Genomic DNA, 11,592 nt, shown 5'->3' on the forward strand with positions numbered 1-11,592 from the left:
TTTTTGTTGTTGATTTTCCAACAACTCCATTTTATCCTTATTTGGATGGATGCTCTTTCAATTTCATTTGTGAGAGATGATGGTTTTCTCTTCTCCATTCTTATCATTCTATTCTTCATTCATTCCGGAGGCATTGTGTTATTGCTATCATCAAGTATCCCATCTTATCAAGTTCCTGTTCTAATCCTTCCATTTTAAACCGGAGTGCTATCCGAATTCCTTTGCTCATACTCTTTGCCTATCTTGTTTGAAAAGGAGTGGTTCCAAATTCTTTCTTGTCCATCATGCTTGTCATTCATATCTTTGCAACCTTCAAGTTGTTCATGGTGTTTTTTGTTCCCTCTTTTCTAACAAAGTGTTTCCAACTTCGTTCATATCAATTGTCTTCTTTCTTTCAATTTATTCAACTTCTCAAGGTTTGTTGGTTTCACTCGTTTGTCAAAGAAGCAACTTTGTTTTACCTATTCCTCTTCGCTTCTATCCGGTGCCATCTCTAGATCTTAGGACGAGATCTCTTGTAAGTAGAGGAGAGTTGTAACGACCCGAGACCGACACTCCAAACGCCTTCAATGTTCTTCGTTGTTGTGTGTGTTTTATTTGTTTGTTGCATTTCATCATGTCATCATGAGCATTGCATGCACATTTTTTTATAAAACTTGCATCAGTTTGTAGTTGCCATTTCTACCTCGCCTCTATTGACCTTTCTCAGACCAATCATTGTTTTGATGCCCTACCGTTTGACCCTCTCTACACAGTACTCAAACCCCTTCACAACCAAGTCCGAAAACCTCCCGAACCCGAACCGGGCTTTCATTGCCGATGGGTTCGGATCATCTTCAAACATCTCTAGATATCTTAGGTTCTTTGTTAGACTGTTCTAGCCTATTTTATCCAGGCCATCCGATTACGATCGGAGGGTCTAGGTAACCCTACCCTAATCCCCTTGCTATATAAACAATCTAACCCTAGAAAGTAGGTGTCGTGTCCCATCCATCCCATCACCGGCGCCGCCACTCTCTTCCTCAGGATCCTCCCAGATCATCATCGTCCAACCCCGCACAACCAAGCCTCCACCTTCTCCTTGATTTCTTGCAGCCGCCACTCCTCTGCTTGATCTCCCTTGTCACCCAATCCATCGATCCCCCCTCCAACATACTTCCCGATCTCCTACGATCGAAGCTGATGAGAGAGCCCTGTTGCCCCGAACAAGAACATCCCTGCTCACTCGATGTGGCGTCGAGAGGGAGCTCCTCCCATTTGCTCCTTCCTCCATGGCACCGTCGCCGCCGGCGCATCCAGCCACCTAGACCATACCCCGTCTTCTCCGTCGACTAGGGTCGGCCTCGTCCCGCTCCTCTACTTCTCGCTCCTTCCTCTCTGTCTTCCTCAACTCTCTCTCAACTCTTTGTATGTCTCTGTACCAGGGAGCCAAGGCCCCGCCATGGATGCTTCGTGTCACCGCCACCGGGAACCGCTCCGCCCCTCACTGGACCCCGCTCGCCGACGTCTCATTCCCGTCCGGGTCAGAAGAGATCCGGAGGATCCCCATCATCAGCCACCTCGAGCCACCCCGCGCCAAGTCCCGCTGCCAACGCATCCTACATCGCGCGTTGCCGCCCGCTGCTTCCTTTGTATCGCTGGCGCACCTGACCTCTTCAGCGCGTCGCTGCCGTCGTCCTCGCACCATAGTCGAGCTCTGCTTCCGCCTGCCTGCATCCAAGCCATCCCTGCCACCGTTCTGCATCTCGTGACTTCATGTTGTTTTTGTTCTTGTTCTTCAGAAAAAGCAGCAGCAGCAGTTTGCTGAATAGCACCAAGTCCCGCTCAAACCCCTGCTTTGTTAGCCACACTCCTCTACTCAGGCCCAGTGCACCCCTGCTAGCCGCGCCTCCACCGATGTGGGCTTGGCCCATGGGTGAGCGCCCATAGGCCCTCCTCTCTGTTGGCCCAATGGTGCACTCAGATTCGGCCCGTGTCATGTTTTTTCCTCTAGACGAATTTAGCTATTATTCCAGGAGCTGCAGTTTTATAGAAAAATCCTCCATGTTCATGCATTACTATCTCAAGAACTATGCATCGCATTTTAACAAACTATACATGTAAAATTCATATATTAACATGGTGCACTTAATTTGCATGTGTAACAACTCTAAAATATGGTTTAGGGCAGCACCTTATCAAATTCATAATATGCAAATGGGGATTTTCTGGAATTGTTGTTTATTATTTCCGGCCTCATTTAATCTTGCCTAAATAGTTAGTTTACTTATGCATCACCTATTTCCATGTTAACCATCATTTAATTTTGATGAGTAGCATAAATTTGAGTGAACTAAATAATCTAATGTGGTGTTTCGTCAATATGCAACTCGTTGCATATTGAGCTCCACTTAATTCGTAGTATTGTTTGTTGCACTTTGCCATGCCATGCCTCATTAAACCGGACATGCATCATACTTGGTTGTGCATCACGCCATGTTTATGTGATGGTTGTTTACCGTTTCATTTGCTTCTTTCCGGTGTTGCCTCTTAGTTCCGGTAACGTTGCGATTGTGAGATTCGTTCAGCTACGCTCGTTCGTCTACTTCATGGTTTCGGTCTTCTTCCGTGCGGGATTTCAGGCAATTTGACCATCACCTTGGATCTCACTACTATCATTGCTTTGCTAGTTGTCTCGATGTTATCGCTATGTCGCGCGACCTACCACTTGTTTATCAAGCCTCCCAGATTGCCATGATTGGCCTCTAACCTTTTTCACCATCCTAGGAAACCATTGTTTGGCTATGTTACCGCTTTTCTCAGCCCCTCTTATAGCATTGCTAGTTGCAGGTGCAGTTGCAGTTTGTTCCATGTTGGGACATGGATGTCTTGGGATATCACAAGATCTCTTATTTAATCAATGCATCTATATATTTGGTAAAGGGTGGAAGGCTTAGCCTTTTGCTTGGTTTTTTGTTCCACTCTTGCCGCCCTAATTATTGTCATACCGGTGTTACGTTCCTTGATTTTGCATTCCTTACACGGTTGGGGTTTATGAGGCCCCTTGACAGTTCGCTTTGAATAAAACTCTTCCAGCAAGGCCCAACTTTGGTTTTATCATTTTCCCAACATAATAACTAAACATGATATTAAATTTGATGCATAGGGAGTTAGCGCTACCCAAGGAGTAATTCAACATAATACAGGGGGGCTAGTGCTAATGGTGTTGGTCCCAAATAGAGCCACTTGCAGTGCCACCCCTTCACCCAGGGGTTTTCGGTTGCCGTACGTACTGCTCATCCGGTCGTGGCCTTAGACGAGATATGCGCGGCTACTATCAATGTGTCGGCACGCCGGGAGGTCTTGCTAGACTTGTTCTACCATTGTCGAAATGTCTTGTCAACCAGGATTCCGAGTTTGATCGGGTTGTTTCGGGAGGAGGATTTTCCTCCGTTGATCATGAGAGATTCTCGTGGGCTAAGTTGGGACACCCCTGCAGGGTTTAAACTTTCAAAAGTCATGCCCGCGGTTATGTGGAAAATGGGAATTTTTAATATTTGGTTGTAGAGAACTTGACACCAAATCCAAAATAAAATACACCAACCGTGTGTGTGACCATGACTGTCTCTTTTCAAGTGAGCCAAGAAGAGAATACGGTGGGGTTATGTTTGAACGTAAGTAATTCAGGATCACTTCTTGATCATTACTAGTTTGTGACTATTTGCGTAGTTTCTCATCTTAATCTTGTACTCCTAAGTTAGCCACCATATAATGCTTAGTCGCTTGCTACAACCTCATCACTTATCCCTTCCCTACCAATTAAGCCTTACAAGTCTTGACACCCATAGTAATGGGATTGCTGAGTCCTCGTGGCTCACAGATTACTACAACAACAGTTGCATGTACAGGTAATGCAACGATCATGACGTGAGAGGGATGCTTGCCTGTTTGGAGTTCTTCTTATGCTTCTTAGATCAAGGGATAGGTTCATGGTCGGGGATCCCAGGATTACTGTAACGCCCTCGATGCGGCTATATCTCCCACGTGTCGAAGCACGACTTAGAGGCATAACTGCATTGAAAGTAATGTCGCAAGTGAGGTAATCTTCACACAACCCATGTAATACAAAAGGGGAAAAGATACATAGTTGGCTTACAATCGCCACTTGACACAATTACAAGAATAAAGCATTAAATCATCCAAATACAATCAAGGCCCGACTACGGAACCAAAATAAAAGAAGAACCCCAAATGAGACAAGGTCCGCGATCGATCCCAACTGGGCTCCACTACTGATCAACTAGAACGAAACAACACAAAGGACAAGATCTTCATCGAGCTCCTCCTGAGCTTGGTTGCGTCATCTGCACAGACTCATCGGCACCTGCAAGCTGGTTTTGGAAGTATCTGTGAGCCACAGGGACTCAGCAATCTCGCACCCTCGCGATCAAGACTATTTAAGCTTATGGGTATGGTAAAAGGTATGAGGAGTAGCTGCAGCAAGCAACTAGCATATATGGTGGCTAACATACGCAAATGAGAGCGAGAAGAGAAGGCAAAGAACGATCGAGAAACTATGATCAAGAAGTGATCCTAGAACAACCTACGTCAAGCATAACTCCAACACCGTGTTCACTTCCCGGACTCCGCCGGAAAGAGACCATCATGGTAACACACGCTGTTGATTCATTTTAATTAAGGTCAAATTCAAGTTTTCTACAACCGGACGTTAACAAATTCCCATCTGCCCATAGCCGCGGGCACGGCTTTCGAAAGTTCAAATCCCTGCAGGGGTGTCCCAACTTAGCCCATGACAAGCTCTCACGGTCAACGAAGGAATAGACCTCCTCCCGAGACGTTCCGATCAGGCTCGGTACCTTGGTTCTTCAAGACAGTTCGACAGGTTAAAACAAATCCAGCAACACCGCCCGAATGTGCCGACAAATCCCGATAGGAGCTGCACATATCTCTTTCTTAGGGCACACTCAGATTGTCTTAGGTACGGGTAGGCCAGCCCAGAGTTGCCCCTGGTGGCCACCGGCAGCTGACAGGTGGACCAACACTCAGAGGAGCACTGGCCCGGGGGGTTAAAATAATGATGACCCTTGGGTGTGCGACCCCCAAGGGAAAAGAAAAGGCTAGGTGGCGAATGGTAAAACCAATGTTGGGCATTGCTGGAAGAGTTTTACTCAAGGTGAACTGTCAAGGGGTTCCCATTATTACCCAACCACGTAAGGAACGCAAAATCCGGGAACATAACACTGATATGACGGAAACTAGGGCGGCAAGAGTGGAACAAAACACCAGGCATAAGGCCGAGCCTTCCACCCTTTACCAAGTATATAGATGCATTAATTAAATAAGATATATTGTGATATCCCAACAAGTAAACATGTTCCAACAAGGAACAACATCTCCATGTTCCAACAAGAAACAAACTTCAATCTTCACCTGCAACTAACAACGCTATAAGAGGGGCTGAGCAAAGCGGTAACATAGCCAAACAACGGTTTGCTAGGACAAGGTGGGTTAGAGGCTTGGTTCAACAATATGGGAGGCATGATAAGCAAGTGGTAGGTATCGCAGCATAGACATAGCAAAAGAGCTAGCATCTAGCAAAGCAAAGATAGAAGTGATTTCGAGGGTATGATCATCTTGCCTGAAATCCCGCAAGGAAGAAGAACGAGTCCATGAAGAAGATAAACGAACGTAGACGAACGGGTCCTTACAAACGCGACGTAACCAAAACCAACCCGAAGAATCAAACAACGGAAAGAAGCACACAACATAGTAAACAACCAACACATGAACATGGTATGATATGCGAGATGCGGTATGCGATGCATATGCATGATTTGCAAGGGAATGCATGAACCTGGACTCAACTTGGAAATCCAAGTGTGCCACTGGAAAGATGAGATGAAATCGCTTGAAAACAATATAAAGATCACCAGAATCGGAGGTACGGTTTGGAAATGGCAAGCAATTCAAATATGGCACCGGTCTGCGATTTACAGCAAGTAGCCATCTAAATGCAATGAGATGAACATGCTACAGCACCCAAACATGGCAACAAAATACATGGCTGGAATCCATTCATGATGATTAACAAAAGTCTAGCACTGAGCTACGGCGAAATCATCCATTAACAGGTTCAAACGAGCATGGCAAAAATGCATTTGACAAACAGATTTCAGACTTAGTGAAATCAACACTTGTCTGGAATTTCAGATCAGATAGCACTCTTCGGAGCATGAAAACTATATGCTACAGGACCTGAACATGGCAAAGTGAAGCATGTCATGGTGCTACTCAAAGAGCTTAACAAAAGTCCCTTAGTGACCTTGAGCCAAAAGGGATCAGAAAATACAATTGCAAGCATGTGAACATGGCAAAAACATAATCAGATCACAGACTTAGTGAAAACTGGAGCACGCTGAAACAGATATCAAGTAGGCATGTTTACGAGCTCGATGTACTCACCACAGAGCAAGTCATGACAAACTAAGCATACATCCATCAATAATACACAAAATAAAAGCTAGACATGGCAAGAACAATAACATAGCACGCACAGATCAACTACAACATCATCGGCAAAATCGCTAACAAGTAGACAATCTGCCCTGATTCACGAAATGACAAAAGTAGAGCTTGATTGACTCAAGCTAGGGTGATCCATAATTGCAAAAAAAGACATGGATGGATATAGCACTACAATAACAAAACATCCTTACTGATCATCCTCAAAAGAGGCACGGATCACTAGGAAACAACATGAACATATGGCATCATGAGATAAACAGCTCAAGGACTTAGTGGAAATGCTAAGTCCCTGAAATCAGCATTACCAAGTGCCTCACTTTGCAAGCTCGTGCTAGTCACCACACACATCACAAAAAATACATGGGTTGCACCTCTGGAAAGATGGCAAAATCCTTAACAAAACATATGTAGAGCTCATGGGCATATCATGCACACAATAATCATGGCACAAATGACAAATAGCTAAATGGAGCAGCAGATCTGACAATTATCTCAAGGAGCACTCTTCTAACAGCATTTCGGGCATCAAGATGAACTCAAATGAAAATGATGCAATGAGATGAAATGATGTGCTCTCTGAGACGAAAATTTTGATATGCTATATGCAAGAATCGAAGCTTCGGATGCAAAGTTATGGCACGATGAACATGGCCATATGAAACGTGGAAATTTCGGGGACTTAGTGGAATTTTACCCCACGGGAAAAGTCAACGGGTGGACGAGGTGGTTCCGGGACGAAGCGATCCGGGGACGGGCGCGGGTGTTTGGTTTGAAGGGCTGGTGGATCTGATCCCGATCCGCCAGATCCGGCCGGATCGAACTCCGGCGATGGTGGCGGTGCGGCGCGGGGTCGCGTAGTGGCGAGGACGCGGGCGGCTCGCGCGGAGGAGGTCGCCGGCGGGCGAGGGCGGAGATGGGCGGCGCCGGCGGATGGAGGTGGTGGCACGCGCTCGCCGGACTGCGGCGACGGTGGCCCACGACGGCGGCGCAGCGAGCGGGGCACCGCGGTCGGGGAAGAAGAGGGAGCCATGGCGCGCCGGCGCGGCCCAGATCTGCGACGGGGAGGGCTGGACACGGGCCTGGCGGGCTTCGGTGGGAGGCGGCTGGCGGCAATGCCACGTGGCAGGATCCGGTTGGATGCGGCGGCGGGGAGGGAGACGTGGCATGCTCCCATTGGATGGGGCGATGTGGCCGGTGGCGGTGGACGCGTCCGCCGACGAGACAGACATGTCGGGCGGCGCTGAGGGAGGAGTTTAGGGTTCATCTGCGCGAAAATTCCGGGAGGGACACATATTTATAGGTAGAGGGAGCTAGGAGAGTCCAAATGAGGTGCAGTTTTTGGCCACGCGATCGTGATCGAACGCTCTAAATGGTGGAGAAGGTTTTGGTGGGTTTTGGGCCAAATTGGAGGGTGTTGGGCTGCAACACACACGAGGCCTTTTCGGTCCCTCGGTTTACCGTTGGAGTATCAAACGAAGTCCAAATGGTACGAAACTTGACAGGCGGTCTACCGGTAGTAAACCAAGGCCGCTTGGCAAGTCTTGGTCCAATCCGGAAATGTTTAACCCCCACACACGAAAGAAAGGTAGAAAGGACCACCGGAGGAGAACGGAGCGCCGGAATGCAAAACGGATAACGGGGAAAATGCTCGGATGCATGAGACGAACACATATGCAAATGAAATGCGCATGATGACATGATATGAAATGCATGACATGCAAGCAAAGGCAAGGCAACAACAGCGAATAAATGGACGACACCTGGCACATTGGTCTCGGGGCGTTACAATTACCAGGGTGGATGTCGTTCTTCTTTTTTGTTTGATTTCATCCGTAGTCAGATCTTGCTCTTATGTCTGATGTTTGCTTAGTATTGATGAACTGTTGTATTCATGTTGTAGCTTGTGGCTAGTGTAAGCCGTTATCTTGTATTCTCATCTATTCAGTACATGGTATTTGTAATGATATCCACCTTGCTATGCGCTCGAAATGCGATTGTGCCTCGATCATGAATTCACCACGTGATTGGGATATAATCGCATCTTGGGCGCTACATCATGGTTCCCAGAACACCGATAGTATCCCCCAGGCCCAAGGCATGCTCGGACTTGGCTTCGAGGCGAAGCAAAAGGGCAAGGGTGGAGCGCTGCGGGCCCCAATCGCCTGCGGGCCAGGCTGAAGCATCGCGCTTGCTGGGACGTGGGTGTCTACACTTCCCCGCGCTTCCTCAGCAACTGCCCAGGCTGACAAAAGACTAGCGCCCGCTACCATGCCATCATTGTCTTCTCCTCGCCTTTCTCCAGATCCCCTTTCTCATAGCCGAGGGTATCTCCAGATCCATCCTCATCCTCCTTCCCTCTGCACCTCTTCCTCCAAGATCTTGCGAATGGTGTACGGGAAGGAGAAGCCTACCGCTCTGGTTGTGAGCTCCTCTTCCTCACTTACGCCAGCCCTCGGCACATGCTCCATTATCGAGGTGAAGCACCTTGCTGTCGCGCTCCCACTGACGGCGAGCGACAACAACGAGTGGAACGAGACCATCCTTCTAACTGGCTCCTCTAAGAGAGGACCTTTGCACGGATAGTGTATCCCTTCTTCCTGCACAGCATCTTCGTGGGGCTCGTACCTCCCTTCTTTGAGTTCTTCACCGCTGTCCTTGACCACTACCAGGTCCAGGCTTTGCATTATCAGCCCAACTCTATTATCATCATGCCCATCTTCGGCTTTACTTTGAAGTGTTCGTGGGCGTGAGGCCCTCTGTTGTGCTCCTCCGCCACTTCTTCTATTTGCGGATGCACGATCCAACCTAGCACTCGGGCTGCGTATCCTTCACCACAGTCCACAAGGGTAACACGCTCATGAGGGCTGGAAAGAAGGTGGAGAACTTCTGGTCCCAGTGGGCCTTCATGGACGCCAAGGGCCTCAACATGCAGCCGGAATTACCAACCCAGCTGCGGGAGAAGCTCGACAGGTGGGGTCACAAGAAGCTCTCCGACACCCGGGCGGCGCCGGTTCGGAGGAAGATGATCGTAGACATGGACGTCGGGGCGCTCACGGGGGGCATGCTTGTTACGCCCAAGATGCGGCTATATCTCCCACGTGTCAAGGCACGACTTAGAGGCATAACCGCATTTTGGTTTTGACGCAAGAAGGGTCATCTTCACACAATCCCATGTAATGAATAAGGAAGTAAATAGTTGGCTTACAATCGCCACATCACACAATGATCAAATAATTCATACATTATTCAGAGTACACACAAAGTCTGACTACGGACGAATCCAAATGAAAAGAAGACAACCACAAATGTTAAATCCCGATTGTCCCAACTGGGCACCACTACTGATCATCTAGAAACGAAACATAGTAATGGCCAAGGTCTTTGTCGAACTCCCACTTGAGCTCGGTGGCATCACCTGCACTGGTATCATCGGCACATGCAACTGTTTTGGTAGTATCTGTGAGTCACGAGGACTCAGCAATATCAGAAGACGCGAGATAAAGACTATTTAAGCTTATAGGTAGGATGTGGTTATAAGGTGGAGTTGCAGCAAGCACTAAGCAAATATGGTGGCTAACATATGAGTACAAGAGTAAGATGAGAAACTACGCAACGGTCGTGAAGCTAGAAGTGATCCTGAACTACTTACGTTCATACATACCCCAACTGTGTTCACTTCCCGAACTCCGTCGAAAAGAGACCATCATGGTTACACATGCGGTTGATGTATTTTCATCAAGTCAAGTGTCAAGTTCTCTACAACTAGATATTAACAAATTCCCATCTGCCACATAACCGCAAGCACGGCTCTCAAAAGATTAAACCCTGCAGGGGTGTCCCAACTTAGCCCATGACAAGCTCACGATCCGCGGAGATAATCCTCCATCGCGGGACCCTTAGATCAGACTCAGAATTCTAGTGCACAAGATATTTCGACATATTCCGGAACTAAAACGATAAGAACTGTGACCAAAATACCTTGGAGCTCAACTCCCCGGGACATTTCCACAACCCCTAAACGTCAGAAGGCACCAAGAATAATGTTCTCGTCACAAGAATATCGGAACGATCTCAAGATACTAGCATGATCCTAATTGTTTTAGTGAAAATGAGGAGAGGAAAGTCAAAACATCTACGTCAGGACCTCCCCAGAGCGAAGAAGGGGACCGAGGAGTAAAAGAATCCTACTCTCTGATATATATAATCCTAAGACTCAAAACAGTTTTGTTCTAGACTCAACAATGTCAATGATTCGATCAATTAAGGGGGCTCCTATGGTCGGCCACTTCTCCCTCCGCCCGAGCCTCCCCTTGAGATCCTCTGCCTTCACGATCGCATGTCATCGGCATTCCCGACGGCCTCGCCAGGAGATTCCCCGAGCTCCAGCAGGACTCGCACCGCTGCTTGCTCTGCCCAGATCCGGCGCCGTCTGACCGGATCCACCATGGCCTCACCGGACAACAGCACCACCGTTCTCCTCTCTTGCTTCTTTTTGGACCAGCAAGAACATCGCTAAGAACCGTACGCGGACGCATCATCTCCAGGATTTTTTGCCAAGTACCTCTATGTGCGGACTCGCCAACTCGACCCGGATGCACCAAGTTTGACTATGAACGGCTACACGTCCGACCCCGTATTCGAACCTCAAGCGCCAAGTTCTGCTACCATTGTCGTGGATCCGACAAGACCAAGTGTATGACTATGTCCGGTGATGCGACAAGTGCCTCTACCGTCGACCCTCGAAGGCACCATGGACGTCAACTTACTCACCATGTACCACTACCGTCTCTGGAGGCCGTTGAGTGAACAACTATCGTCGACGTGCATGACTACAATGTGAACGTGTACACGACGACCCCAGGGACCTATGTTCCACCAAGTACCTCCACGATGACTTGAATGTCTACAGAAAAACATGTACCACTACCGTCGAGGACCGATAGTACCACTACTTCTACTACCCTCGTGGGAACGACTACTTCCACTACTTCCCTCGACGAACTCAAACTGCCCCAAAATGCATGCTTCGAAGGTATACCGCCGAGACGATCTCCGTGGACGAATGCA

The sequence above is a fragment of the Triticum aestivum genome, chromosome 6A, assembly GCF_018294505.1.
Source record: "Triticum aestivum cultivar Chinese Spring chromosome 6A, IWGSC CS RefSeq v2.1, whole genome shotgun sequence".
Taxonomy (NCBI): Eukaryota; Viridiplantae; Streptophyta; class Magnoliopsida; order Poales; family Poaceae; genus Triticum; species Triticum aestivum.